Below are 16,177 nucleotides of genomic sequence, written 5' to 3'. Positions count from 1 at the left end.
GACATATCTTCTGTACCAAGAAACAAAAACTTTTTAACAATTAGCCATATGCATAATATATATATATATATATATATATATATATATATATATATATATATATATATATATATATACTATATATATATACTAATATATATATATATATATACTATTATATATATATGCAAACACAAATTACATGCCCACATGGCACACAGTCTTTTCGGAGTGTGAACGTTAAAGGTTTAGATACCAGACAATGTACTTATTATTTCGCACAATGTTTTACCCCTGTACGCAAAATAAAGAGATGATATTCTGCTGGATTTTTGGGAAGGCATATCAAGTTAATGGCATTAATTATTAGATTATTAAAATTATTGTAGTAAAATTCTTCTACTTTATTTAAGATTTCGGAAAAGCTACACACTGTATACCATTTTTCTTTTTTAAGCGCTTCGGTGACAGAGAAAGATGACGTCATACTCATTTATTATCCCGCCAAACGAAATGTTATCTCCAAAAGATTGGCCCAATTGTCTTCTGTGCAACTGAAAATAAAAAAAAAAATCTTTGTTTGACTTACTTGGTACTTGAACGTTGTCTTTTTATGATACTAAATGATTCTGAAGAAAACTTTTCCGTGATCATCCCTTGTGTATTGTATTGATTTTAATATACTAAAATAAAATACATGATATATACACATAACAACTAGATAAAAAGTTTTTATCTCCTTTTTTTTAAAAAAGGTTACGATATATCCGTATTATTTTCATTTTTCAGACGATTTCAAGAATTTTGAAGTTACAGTGTTCAATACAACTGAAGAAAATTTCAAAGATAAAGGAAATGTCACAGGAGGAGCAGTTTGTTATCGAAATAATAAACTCTTATACGCCACTGAAGGACTCGTCATAGAAGTCCACCATTCGCATGGCTGTCCAGTCCGGCAATCTAATACGACTTCATACATTGACACAGAAACTTGTAATGCTGTTACATTTAAGTTTATGACCGGGTAACGTCAACTCTACTTTCGTTCAGTGTTTATATTACGTTTACATTTAAAGACAATTATTTTCATCGTCATATTTCCAATCGACAATAAAAAAAGCATTACAGTTGATCAATCTGCAGACTCGTTTGTATATAGTCTTTTCATTTGGAGAAGGTATGACATCTATCGATGTGAAATTTCAGTCCGCCCGTGGTCGAGGGTGTAGAGTGCGATATGAAGACTACCTACAATCCTGATTATCTCTCATGCCCCACTTGCGTCGCATTCCCGGTCGAGACCTCGCTCTGCGCGTTTGAGCCTCAGGTATGAAGATATGTTTCACGGACAATGATATACGGTCTCATCCACCCGTGTGGTGGATATACCACATCTCAGAGACCCATGTGTTAGCTAACAGCTATACCCGCCTGCTTATGGACTGAAATCTATGTTGCGGAAAAGGTCGAAAATCAAAACAAAGCAAACAAACAAAATGTCCCTTAGCACAGGCCTAGGGGGCATGAAAAGTTTTGAAACCAATGACCCGAATGACAAGAGATAAACAACAAAAATGACATCAAGTGCTGGGCAAATTTTTACAGTTGTTGAGAGTATAAAATACTGAAGAAGGGTAAATTAATGAGAGCAATGAAGACGTTACAAATGGAATAGTTGCAATAGCAGAAAATACTTGAAGGATGACATATACAATAGATAAAATGTAACACCATATATGCACAATTAATATTGCAGACTCCAGGTTTAAAACGCAATGTTAAATACTGTAGTTATAAATGAGCAAGCTACTTTCAAATACAAGTTTTATAACATTGAGAAAACTATTTTCAGCTTCTATAAAATAGTATTCTCTTACATTTGCAGGTTGTAAGAACGGATTTTTTGGAAACGGGTGTGAGCGTTGCAGTGAAAACTGTAATGATAATACGAGTAGTTCCCCTGGACAACGCACGTGCAATATACAAAATGGAAGCTGCTTAAATGGTTGCAAGTCTGGTTGGATAGGTGACCGCTGTGAAACTGGTAAATGTTTTATTAATTATGTTAATCAGCTTAGAATAATTGGACCACAAAACATAAAAAACATATGTCATAACTTTATACGTTTATGTGCTGGGCAACTTGTTAAGGCATTCATATGATACAAACAACGCTTGTATCATAGTTTGGTAACCTTTCTGTTAAATCGTATACATATAGATCACATGCACAGTGCGTTAACTGGAGTGCAGGTATTAGTTACCCGCAGTCCAGAGCATACCTATTGATTGGCTCATTTTTGCTGGGGTTTACTAATCGTGACGGAACAGAAAGGAAAAGCGACAGAAATATCATAGTCAGATGCTCGTTTATTAGTTACTTTTTCCCGGGATTTCATATTGTGACAGGAGGGAACGTGTTTATATGTTTGACTATGATACAAAAGAGAAAGAACATCCAATATGATAAACAAGATCATCAAGGAAAGGCGGCGTTCAATGAACGCAGCCCCCATCCGACCCAGTAACGTATCAAACATTCGGCAAGCTGATTAAAAATCGGGGGCTACGCCCGCTTGTACAAATCAGATAGCCTCGTGTTTCGATGCTCTTTGTATTACTTATGTGGCAATTAAATAGAAATATACAAATTCCGAAATAACTCTAAAACCGGCAAACCTTAAAATGTTTAACTTTTTGTAGAATGCGACGAAGGATATTTTGGAAAAGATTGCAAAGAAGTATGCAATCGCACGTGTAAGAAAACTGAAAGAACAATGTGCCATAACGTAAATGGTATTTGTATTGGTGGCTGCATAGAGGGGTATATTGGAAATTTCTGTGAAATTGGTAATGACATTTTTGATATTAGAGGGTTTCATTGCACTACATCTACATTGTATTTTAAACATGTTCATATAAAATTATGTGACTTACAAGCACATGAATATATAGTTTATTTCGAAAAGCTTTCTCAGTTTCCTATCAATACGAATTTAATAAGCTGACAAAGCAATTGTTATATTTCAGACTTACAATAGTAGGTATAATAAGAAGAAAATATAGGTATTCAAAAGTACATAAAATACAAAAATAAATATTATATAGTAAGTGAATCAGGAATACATGTAAGTCACATTTTTAATTCCACATTCTTGGCAATATTTATGAAATTCTGTGACAGAATGCATAAAAATCTACGCGAATTTCTTGAGTACGTGATGTATTAGTAATAGCAACATATAAACTTCGCGAATATTTCCCAATTTACAATATTGCTCATAATTACATGTAAAACCGTTGATGGAAACAAACAATTAGATACAATTTATAATATTTACTGTTTCAGACGAATTTCATGCTAGCCGGCCTACAGATTTAGTAACAACAATAACCGAGAGAAACCAGTTGAAACTAGTTATATTGATTCGAATCTTCAGTGCGGATACTACATTTTTAACTTAACAGTGTATATATAATTTTGTTTAAACGTACGATGGGACATAACGGTAAGTATTCAGATTTTCAAACATTACGTTAGGGGACATATCTATCATATGACTAAGAATTATGGACAATTCACCTTCGGCCAATTCCCACTCAATTATCTTAAGCGGTGACATAAACAACAGGAGGTACATAGTCCACTCCCATAAAGTATGTACGAGAAGGAAATTTCAACAACTGGAGGGGAATTGCCCAGGTTTTCAAAAATAATCGTAGAGGAGTTGTCCGGACAGGAAACTGTCCGGGTATCTTTGACAGAATATTAAACGTTCTAACTGGTTTGTTTGTTTGATTAAATTTGAGTCAACCGGCACTATAATGGTTATGTGGCGACTTTCAAGCTCGCTCACTGATTGATACATTGATTTATACAAGACACGTTAATGAATTTCTCGCAAAAAATTATAAAGCTACCTGTAATTTTATCAACTTTAAGGCATTTAAATAGCATTTTCTATAATTGTAAAGCAGATTTGTTAACGTCTAAATAGATTTAACCCTGTTTATGATGTATTAATTTTCTAATTACTCAGCTCAAATTAAAGGAGAAGATGAGACTGGTGGCCTGTCAAGTCGAAGGTAAATTATATTTCATGTTACCTCGTTTATATTTAAGTGTGACTTTTTATCAGATTATAAAGCTAAATTTTGATACCATATTAGTTTTTGTACTTTCACTAAAATATTTGTTGACTAAAAAATGACCCAGCAATTTATATAAAAAATATGTCAAGTTAATGAGGAATAAAGTCAAACCTGGTAATTTTTCTAAAGCAATATAATAATTATTATAGATCTATATAGAAAAGTAGTTTTAGTCGGATTACACTCTTGTATTTTAAAAGCTTGTCTGTTCTACTTGTCAATATATGTTGTGTTAATTCCGTTCCAATAAAAAATAAGAATTTTGTTCTTTAAAAGTTTATTATCTTTTACATTTTTTAGGACTCATCTTAATGTAGATGAACCAAATCGATTACGTTCAGTTCGTAATAAAGCGACAATTAAATCAACATTGGGAGAACCGATGTTAAACACATTTGTTGTAAGCGATGAATCTCATTACACAAACATTGGTCTCCAAACAAAAACAGTCGAAACAACATACGAAGATCATTTAACTGAAATGATTACCTATTGTTAGAGAAATACGTTGTTTCAAAGCGACGGATTATTGTTTGGCATTGATCATACCAAAATTTTATGTTTTTGTTATGTCCAGGTCTATCTGTCATGATATCTAGAATATTTTTTCTTTAAATATTCATGCCATCTCTTGAAATATGGAAACTTTTTTTCATACTGATACTAAGTAAAAAGTCGATTGGGTACTTGTCTAAAAAACGTTTATCATAATTATAATGTTTTATCATGTTTTCCTTTATAAGTTTTACAAATAATAAAGTGCTAGGCTATGTACAAGCTTATCGCTAGGAACATTTCATTTGTTACATGTAGCTTGTGTCAGTTTATTCGCATGCTTTCAGATACTGCCAGATTGTGCCAAAGGATTGTGAGTTCAATTACTTATATGCGCGTTTGGTGAGCAAGATGAGCTTGGAGTATTTCCAATGTTTTCAAGCGCTTGATAAACCCCAACATCTAGCTGGTATCTGACATTCATGGTGCAGATAAATTCATAAAACTGTCGCACCTTTTTAGAAATTAACCAAATATTGCATTTCATTGCAGCAAATCACAATGGAAATTTGTTCATTCATTTGTTCTAAGCTTATACATAATGTTATATTATTGAATCTCAATTCATTTCATGATGTAATATGTTCTTTTAAATTCCATATGTCGTTATATCATATCGAATTGGTATTCGTATGTTACATAATTTCATCTATAAAATTCATAATGTAACCAACTGCTGTGTTCTTTAGACGACATTTTCACGAATGTTTCCTATTCTGTGTAATTGATATGTTTGTAGCATGCTATGTTTTCATGTCCAATATGGATACGAAAGAACCATCACGAAAAACAGAACAAAATGAACAACACATTACCGAAAGGTCAATGACATGAGATGATGTGATGAAGAAGCCATAGAACATTTCGTACTTTCTACTTTACAATAAGATCGTCGACACTGTTACATTCTTGAAATTTAATAGTCGCTGAGTTGAAAATATATTTATCACTATATTTATCCTAATGCTAGTCATATTATGTAAGAAATATTCTTGGACTGCTGTATTAAGAGTTCCATATATCATGCTGTTTTATTTAGATTTACAATTAAGTATATAATTAAACACGATTCACATCGGATACAAACCTTACATTGGATGCAAGTAATGTTATAGATATGCTATGAAAAGTTATATAATCAATTATGATTGATTCAATGATATCTTTTTTGTTTTATTTCTGCGACCATGTTTTGCCTCTCCGTCAAATCCACTGTATAAAGAGTGTGTGATATGTAACGGTATATTTACTTAATAAATAACTTGTAAATACATTTGTTTTGACGTTTGTTATTTTGTTATTATCTTTTCATATACTCGTATAATTGTACATGCTATAATTTGAGTTGTTTTTATAGGAGTATTTCGGTCGTATTTCAAGCAATAATATCAAATAATATAGATACACAAACAAAAAACATTCAGCAACTAATGCCCCAGCTAACATCATTAAGCGAACGGCAGTCACATACCTTCAGACTAGGTAACAGAAACAACAGACACACTCTTCTTATACATTATAGAATTTAGATGCATCACCGAGTACGAATGAGTCACGAGTGCATATCAGTCAATATGTACACTCATCAGTTCACATAGTTGTGCAGCAGCTATTATCGGACAATCACTCTTACCTGTACAAAATTATTCCTGGTCGAAGAAGGCTTTATTTTTGTTCAAATACAGATAGTCATCCGGTTCCTGAATTGTCACACCGACACTTCAATTTTGAGCTGCAAGTAAAACAATACACAACAAAGCCAACTCTTCATGCAGCTGATTTGTTGATCAGTTCTATTACATGGTACATATCGGGCTTGATAAGGTAACGTTTGCGTGAAGTAAGAGCCCAAAATCAATTGGGTAAATTCCACTCTTTTTTTATAGTTTTAAATAAAAGTAATCGCTAAAAAACATCATATTTTGTCCGGTAATATGAAATATCCCAGTACGGTACAGTGGGTCAATCACATACGTAGCAGAATGCTAGGCACGTTTGTCGGATATATCAGTCATATACGAATCATATGTCGGTCATTTACGTATTAGTATGTCAATTACATACGTAATAGTACAGTTGAATTCCTATTCGTAGTAGTAGGCTAGTCATACCTATACATTGCATTATGCCACTCACATACGTAGCTGTATTTCAGTAACATACGTAACAGTAAGTCAATCACACGCGTAGCATGTAGCAGTATGTCAAAGTATACATACAATGTTATTTGTTTTAAATTGAATATTTGAAATCAGGACATCATTTCAGGGAGCTGTACTTTGATCGTGTAGGACCACAATGTCAGTTTAGTGAGTATGACATGTCAGATTTCTTTCGCGAAATAGTGTATTCAAAAATATGATGCCACCATTTAAAGTCAAACACACTCAAGTTCATGACATTTTATCGATTAAATGACATGGTTTTGGTATGGTTCTATATACAATTATATCTTCATTTTATCAAGAAATTATTTTATCGCCATACATACTAAAACGATTAACTTAATTAAATAAAAGAACTCCCATTATTTATCGAATAGAACGAAGGTACTTATGAAAAAAGTCTTTGAACTAACTTGACTGCTTTAAACATATTTAATATGTTGTTGTTGTTTTTCAAATTCCTATGCTTGGTGAAAGTTTTCAAATGAGAGAAGAATGCAATTTTCATGTATATGAGCAATTTTCAGTCTAGCCTGGCCGCACAAGAATGATGAAATATTGTTTTTATACACTATTTTATTTCAATCAAACAATGTTAATACAAACACATTCTAAAAGTTATAAGCATTTTAGAAACCCTTTCCTAGCTATGAAACAACTGTTATTTATAATAAATCAAAAGGCCCATTATGTCTCAGAAATGCTTTTATTTATATTTCTAGAAGGCTTTTATTTTTTGATTTTCTGTTAAGTTTTCTAAAAGCTACTAATTGGTCAATTATTTGAACCATGTTTCGCTTCTATTGCGTTTTGGGAATTAAAAGGGGTTATAGTAGTTGAGTATTTCGTATGGAAGTCAAAATACGTCTTTGTTTACGTTTCGAAACTTTTAAGACAAATAATTTTCTATTCAGTGCTACTTTCATTAGTGAAAATCATCTAACGTGTTCATAAACCACAATGAAATTCATTTTGTCCCTTCGGATGATTAGGAAAATATTTGTGTCTTAGGCATAGTGTGCCTTTCAGATTCATACCAGTAAGGTTGTATATTTCTAATTCATTTGAAGTCAATATGTCAGAGTATTTAAATATCTATGATCTAGACGACAAAGAGTGATAATAAAAGAATATCACTATTACAAAACATTATAGCAAACATAGTCGTACAAATCAATTTACTTAACCGAGAAGTATCTTTGGCCCAAGTAAAATCTGTTAACATGCATATAAGGTTTTTAAGTTTTGGATACATGTACAATATATACAAATGTTATAAAAGTTTGCATAACAATGACAAAATAATTAATTGTAGCTAAGAAAAACATACAAACAAGATTTTGTAAACATAGAAATTAAATTTTAAGCATAATGATATCTCTTCAAAGTAGGCAAACTTTTATTTCACCGTTATTTTTTTAGATGTCCCTATTACTTTTTATGCCTTTTACTTTATACATTTTGTAATTATATGCAATATTGACAGTATCATTCAAAGAATCACATATGCCATATTTTAGAACGCTTTAAAATTTTACTTGAGAATGACTATAACTACCCTAACATTTTATTTTAGAATCGCCAATAAGATAATCAGATTTCAATTTTAAAATGACCAATGAAAATTTTTCCCTGTAAATTTAAATGGATTTTAGACGTCCTTCGGTCGGAAATTTAACATTAGAATGATAATAACATGATATCTATATTTAGTGTTTCCCCATACTGTTTAGTTACATAGTATCCTACATATATTTTCCGACTTTCTCGCAGATAACATTGCATACGGAAAAGATTCACGTTTCGACAGTAATATCTATCCACCTCGCTTTTCATACTTAGCTCATGATAACAACCTATCATCGTCAGCTATACGTCTGATAAAAATATTGCTGCACCTTGGTGGAACATTTGGTTACCGGAGTACACAACATTCAAAAAACTTGAGTTTGTCACTAAGGAAAGCCATCTGTGTAAGTTAACTTTTAAAGTTTTTTCTGCGATAAAAGTGTAAAATATATTGTTTTTGTATAAATGAAATTATAAATTGCACCAAATGTGACTGTAAAACGAGCCTCATTGTAGTCATAATTATTCAATAATGTAAAGAAATAAATTTTGTTTATTTTGCTTTCTTTTAATTAAATACTGTCAATAAGCATGGTTTTTGATACTTTAGAAAAAAAACTAGAAATGTGTCGTCACGCCACGGAGGCCCCCGCATACAAGCAAAATTTCAGATGTTATAATATTTAGTTCCAAATTTGTTTGCACAAATATTTATTCATTTTAAGTTCAAAGCCCTTAAAACTATTCAATGTTAACACAAACCATTTTTATACAAACTTCTAGGCACTGAAACTATTCAGTGTTAACCTTTCGTTACTTGCATATTGCATATTTGTAGCCAAAATAATGGCTACATACATTTCCACAAAAGTATGAGTGCTTAACCTGAAAATTCCAAATTTTTCAAACATTCAAGACAGATAACTTTGTCCAAAATCGTTGAACCACGACCAAATTAAAACTTGAACTGCCTATTTCTTAGACGTATCTATATGTCATATTTGAGTTGAATGTGTACAACCATTTGGGAGATAATGAACGTAAACTTAAAATTTCTGATTTTATTTCAAAGTTCAAGAGGGATTATTTTGTCAGCTATCTTCAAACCATGACCGAATTCGAAATTGACCAATGCATTCTTATGACATATCCATATCTTTAATTTGAGTTGAATATGTACAACTGTTGGGGAGATAATGAATGTGAACTGAAAATGTCTTTTTTTTCAAAGTTAAAGGGGCATAACTCTGCCAAAAATCATCGAACCATAACAAAATTCAAACTTCACCTGCGCATTTCTTTGACGTATCCATATGTCAAATTTGAGTTGAATGTGTAACACCCTAGAGGAGATTATGAACGGAAACTGAAAATTTCATATCATTTTCAAAGTGAAAGGGACATAGCTCTGCCAAAAATTATCAAACCATGACAAAATTGAAACTTGACCTGCGCATTCCTTTGGCATGGCATATCCATATGTCAAATTTGAGTTGAATATGGAACACTGTTGGGGAGATAATGAACAGAAACTGAATTTCATATTATATTCAATGTGAAAGTGGCATTTCTCTGCAAAACGTCATTGAACCATGATCAAATTGAAATTTGGCCAGCGCATTCTTTTAACGTATCCATATGTCAATTTTGAGTTGAATGTGTAATACCCTAGAGGAGATAATGACAGAAACTTTCAAAGTGAAAGGGGGATAACTCTGCCAATAATCATTGAACCATGACCAAATTCGAACTTCATCTGCGTATCCCTTTGACGTTTCCATTTGTCAAGTTTGTGTTGAATGTGTTATACCGTTGGGGAGATAATGAACGGAAACTGAAAATTTCATATTATTTTCAAAGTAAAAGGGGGCATAACTCTGCCAAAAATCATCGAACCATAACCAAATTCGTACTTGGCCTGTATTTTTATGTGTGCAACCGTTACTAAGATAATGAACGTAAACTGATGATGACAGAATGACGGAAGGACGGAATGAAGGAAAAGGGTTACACTATATACCCCAGCCATTATATGGCGGGGACATTAAAATTGTTGTTTCATGTTATGATTTCAAGTATGTTTATTTAAAATACATAATATAATTGATATATATGTGACCCCGATGTATTTTTGCCTTGCATAAATAAAGAACAAAACTGAGGGTAATACTGGTTTGTTGATTTAATATGTAGTGGACATTATTTATAACAGGATACACAGAAGATTCTAACATTAAACATTATTCATTATTCATTATACAACACACACATTATATTACATTACATAACATTAAGCCCCGAAAGTATAAATATTAAACATATCATACTATTACGAAATACATGTATATAGTTTTATACACATTACAATTTCTTAAATATACTTAATTTAATATTTTATAAACAGATTAGTTTATAGGAATAGTTCATTTATTATATTCCATTAAAATAAATTATGTACACATGAAATACATTTTTAAATGTAAATTATCTTAAACCTGCATTCAGTGACCACTTAATTATTTACTTATAAAACAATATACAATATATGCATAACTTAAAAATATAGATGTAGCTTTAAAACATAAAAACAATGACAAAAAATATTAATAAAACATACCAATTGTGGATAAGACTTTGCAACTATACCTTTGTGACTCACACTGTGATATTAGCTTTGCACTGCAATTACTGTAAAATACAAACATTAGTGCATAACAAATAGAAACTGTGATTTCTAGGAATAACTATAAGATAAGAACATATGCTGCCATTTTGAATTTTAACACTTAAGAACAATACAAATTTATTAAAATAACATTCATTAAATTTTCAACTATATTTAATTACTATAAAATTTTATTTAGTTGACATTAGAACTTTTAAGAACAAATGTATAAAACATACAAATTTTTTAATTAAAATTTTTATTAATATTTTTATTCATTTATAATAAGTAAAGTTAACACCAACAACTTTTATAACACAAAAAGTAACCTAGAATAACCCTAACTTTAAAAGGGAACCTTTTTAAATAACCAAATAGCAAATGCGGTGTAAGGGACATAATAACACAAATTAAAATTAAACAGGGTCAACAAAGTTACCTTTCTTAAAAAATAGCAAAAACCTTAAAAATAGCACTTGGTTACATATATACAGGTTAATGTTGAAATTTATGCTAGCATATCGAATGGGTATTGCTTCTGTTAACATTATACACGACATTTGAATATTAAAGGATATGAAACTTTGGACTGCATTAAGCTAAAAAATCACCTTATCAGAAACCTTTATTAATTGAATGACATTTTGTTTTTGTATGTAAGCATCGTGAATGAAAGACTTAGTTTTGGTGAAGAAAAAAAACCCACCAAAAACATTTATTGAAGGTCAAAGACATAAAGCCAGCATAGATTTTGTTTTATATTCCCTTTTGTATACATGCACAATGGAATGACGCAATGATGCGGGTAATTAGAACACTGACATAAATGTAAATAGTTAAAAGACAACAGCAATTCGTTATATGTTCTTGTGCGCATTCAATTAAAAATGTTAAGACATAATTGTTGTAATTGTGGTCAATTTCTCTATTCTCTTTCTTGTTTGGTCATTCCTAGCTGAATAACGTGTATTTAGCCTTGTTTCCCTAATTTGCCTTTAAACAACAAATTCCCTTTTAAACTTAGTTTGTATTCTCCCATTGTTTTCCTATTAAGTCCATATGAATTTGCACTTGGCCATCCGCCGCTTTTCACAGAAAAGCACAAAATGTCGTTATATTGAACGTTCCATGATGATCGCCGTATGAAGATATCTGCGGAATCTAAATACAAAATGTTTCCTTTTTTGTAGATGTTGAATACTGTTAAAGACAGTCTGAGGGTACGTAGACGGTAGTTAAAAAGTAAATTAAAGCAATTTTAAAATGTCTTTTATTTGAGCAACATCATAATACAGATTTTATATTTCTCAGAAAAAAAAAAACAACCCTAAACAGTTATGCATTTATCATTTTGGAATATCTTTATGTCAATATTTAATTTGTAAACTTTTAAATTCTTATGCTATATTTTTATCATTATATTGGAATTAATTTCAGGGGTATTTAACAGAATGCATACATTGCATCACATGGTAAGTCAATATAAATTGACGTATTACATAAATTAATTCATGAATAAATGAGAATGACGGTCACTGATACATATAACTCGTAGTCCAATTTTGATTGGTATCTTTTCTCTTGTAAATAGATATTTTATAAAATCGTACACTACCACCAGCATCTTTTGTTTGCACGGACGTTCTGATAATGATGTATTATTGTATGTTTTTCATTAATATGATTTTCAGGCCCAATTGATAAAACCTTGGAAGATTTTTGGAGAATGATCTGGGAAAAGAATGTTTCTACAATTGTTATGCTCACTAAGTTAGTGGAGGGAAGGACAGTAAGTTGCAGGAATAAAACAAATTTTTTAAAGATTCATGTCTTTCAGATTTAAATGTTAATAAAACTTAAAAGGACATTTTATCAGCTTAGAAATTAGCAAATGATACGTGACATCTGTTTTGAAAAAAAATATTGACATCTTAGTTTACAAAACAATATATTTAAAAGGGTCTTACAAATTATTATGTTGTATCTATATATCTGTCTTCTTCGACCAGATAAAATGCACCCAATATTGGACAAAAGAGGGCACCAGTTCTCAAGTAGGAGACATCATCATATACACAGAAGCAGAAAATGTTTTTTCCACCTTTACTGTTAGACGTCTGAGAATTTCAAATGTGGTAACGTACTTAATATTTACCATTCTTATCGTTTAAAGCTGCATGCCTCCAGATGAACAAACACCTTTAGAAAAATTAACTAATATTTTAAGATACGTAAGAATGTTTATAATTCAAATAGTTATTTACTTGATTTTTGCTTTGGTAAAGGTGGATTTGAAGTGCCGCTAGTAATTGGGTGTAAATTACTTTATTTGTTCACTTGAAAATATTTTACTTTTTATTCTAACACGACCCGCATTTTTCCCTATTGAACATAGAAGAACCGAAAATGTGTGTTATTATGCTATAAAATCACTGTTTGACGTTCTATATTTAGACATGTGACGTTATCATTATACACGTGACGTAACCACTAAAAATATTACGCGCTGACAATAAGTACGGGCAATTAAGCTAATTATAATGTACGGCAGCATTTATTTGTTGATGTCGTGTTAGAATCGAAATAATATATCCAAATCGGTGATTTTATTGCTTGAGAACATCACTGTTTGTCGTTCAGATGCGCATCATTATATCACTCGGGCTACGCCCTCGTAATATAATTCCCCGCATCCGAACTCAACACAGTGATGTTATTGAGCAATAAAATCACAGTTTTGGAAATATTATTTCTTAAAGACATTTTCAAAATTTTTATGAAAACTAGCATTATTCTGGAGCCATTCTTCCATAACTTGCTGGGACCGAAAATGATAATCATTTGATACCGTGCACTCGAAACACACTCTATACTCTTAGTAGCTCAATGTTTTACCTTGATGTAGATTTACCTTAATGCTCTAATCTGGGTAATCAATAAAGAAGGCAGAGCAAATCAATAACTTTTTAATTCACCAGACAGGTGGTAAATATGTCTACGATACTTTAAGTCCTTAAAATCATGGATAAAATAAGCATAGTAGAATATTCTTTCATTAGAAATATTATAAAATCTACACAATGTTTTCTGTAATATAAAAATATTCTATGACTGATACTGTATAAAACACCGAATAAATAAATCCTTGTTCAATAAACAAGCGTTTTCAAAAGCAACGTTTTGATATTCAATATTAAAAATTCAGAACAAACAGAAATACAGGTAGTTATTGAATTACTTTATCCACCTTGCAACAATTAATGTATACCTACCAAACTGCACTGTTTTATATCTTCAGAATAATCCTGACAAAGAAAGGATAATCACTCAACACCACTATACAGCCTGGCCAGGTTAAAATACCTGAACGTTATAAAAGAGGGGATCCGTTGGGAGCAGCTAAAACACATTCAAAAAGTAATAATTGTAGACTCACTCGGCGGGTGCTTGATTGAGACAGTTCATAGGAGAAAGTATACAGAGAGGACAATTTAAAGATTCATTGTCACCGGCTTAGCAATATTCAATGTTCAATTTTATCAAAAGGAAAAAAAGTCCGGATAAAAATATATTACAATGTAATTTTGTTTCAGTGCTGGAGTCGGACGTACTGGGACATTTATTGCAATAGACAAGCTATATGATCAGGCCACCGATCAAGGGTTTATAGACATATTTCAATGTGTGAAAGATTTACGAGAGCAAAGAGTTAATATGGTACAATCAAAGGTTTATATATATCTCGATTTTTATTGCCTGTCCTAAGAGCACTTTTTTATTCTGTACAATTGAATTATCAAAATTTCCTAAACCTTTTCCAAACAATTTATGTTTTTTTATTCCTTATTTGCTCAAATGTCTAATTTATGCTATGGGAAATGCGTTTTTACTAATAAGAATTTGCAGTAATGTTTGACTTTTCTAGTATCAAATATTTCATTTTGTTAGAACCAGTACATGTTTTTACACAAAATCATGTTAGAGATTTTGGTTTTGTGGTCACCTCCCGTAAAATGTGAAAAGTTTATTGATGCGTATGCTGAGCTTACTAAAGAAGATGACGTGACGCACAAAACAAAACTGTTGTTGCAATTTGAGGTTTGCTACCTTTCTTATCTAATATTAAATGTTGAAAAATATTTTTGTCATGTTATAAACGTAAGACGGTGTTTTGGTTTATTGACCCACCTACCGAATCTTTGGCCCAAATGGTTAAATGTTTTTAGGTTTTTAGGAAAGAAATGAAGCGTAGACACATTGTCTTCGAGAAAAACAAAGATATGTAATAAAAGTAAAAATGTACATGTAAAAATATGAAACATGCATTATCCTTGAAGTCATATGTTATTATCTCATTTTAGTTCTGATACAAATTGTTATTTCTATTATAAAGCATGCATAGTTTTATATATGTATATGTATATATATGCAGGAAGATCATTGTTGTTAAAATTTGCTTATGTACAGTCATATTGCTTTCTTTTTTCATTTTAAATAGGCTTTAAAAGATGAAACATTAATAGAAAGTCAGTCAGAAGAAGGTAACATTACTTTTTTCTAATATTTTAATAGAATTGTATGATATATTCGTCTGTGTCCTGTTTGTCATGACTTTGCTCATTTAACTTTTGTCCATATTTATACATATTTTATTTGTGTTATTGGCGTTCAACAATTAATATAAAAACGCAATTATTGTTCTGGATAAAATAGACATAAAAATAAATTTTGTCCAACCTGATGAGCAGGTGATTTACAAATAAGCTTTTCTTTTGCATTATTATGACAGCATCACATTATAAACATCCTTATATAAATATTAAGAAAATGAGAATTTGCCAAAGTTTCACAGTGAAAAGTTAGTTTATTAAAACATCAGATTTGACTTGATAATATCATCACAATTATTGCATTGTATACTTGTATGAATCTGCGTTTGATGTAAGTTGAGAATATTATTGTTATTAAACAGAGTTACACGACAGATAACAGCTTCGTCCTCTCGCCATTTGACAGCAATGCGATCCAATACTTGCAGTTAGTAGACAAGCAGGAGGTTAATCTAATAGTTGCTTTATCTAAAGACACGGAT

The 16,177-nt window shown here is 31.1% G+C and overlaps 1 long non-coding RNA gene across 1 annotated transcript; it reads left to right on the top strand.

Moving 5' to 3' along the window:
* The first annotated feature begins 12,439 nt into the window (after positions 1 to 12,439).
* Positions 12,440 to 16,177, top strand: LOC132713107 (uncharacterized). The gene is made up of 6 exons (XR_009623404.1): positions 12,440 to 12,557; positions 12,777 to 12,874; positions 13,095 to 13,220; positions 14,384 to 15,183; positions 15,584 to 15,626; positions 16,058 to 16,177. It is a non-coding gene; the product is annotated as an uncharacterized LOC132713107 (long non-coding RNA).

The sequence above is a fragment of the Ruditapes philippinarum genome, unplaced genomic scaffold (genome assembly GCF_026571515.1).
Source record: "Ruditapes philippinarum isolate M1 unplaced genomic scaffold, ASM2657151v2 ctg3047_1_1_1_1, whole genome shotgun sequence".
Classification (NCBI taxonomy): domain Eukaryota; kingdom Metazoa; phylum Mollusca; class Bivalvia; order Venerida; family Veneridae; genus Ruditapes; species Ruditapes philippinarum.
This window is presented reverse-complemented; position numbering and strand designations above follow the sequence as displayed.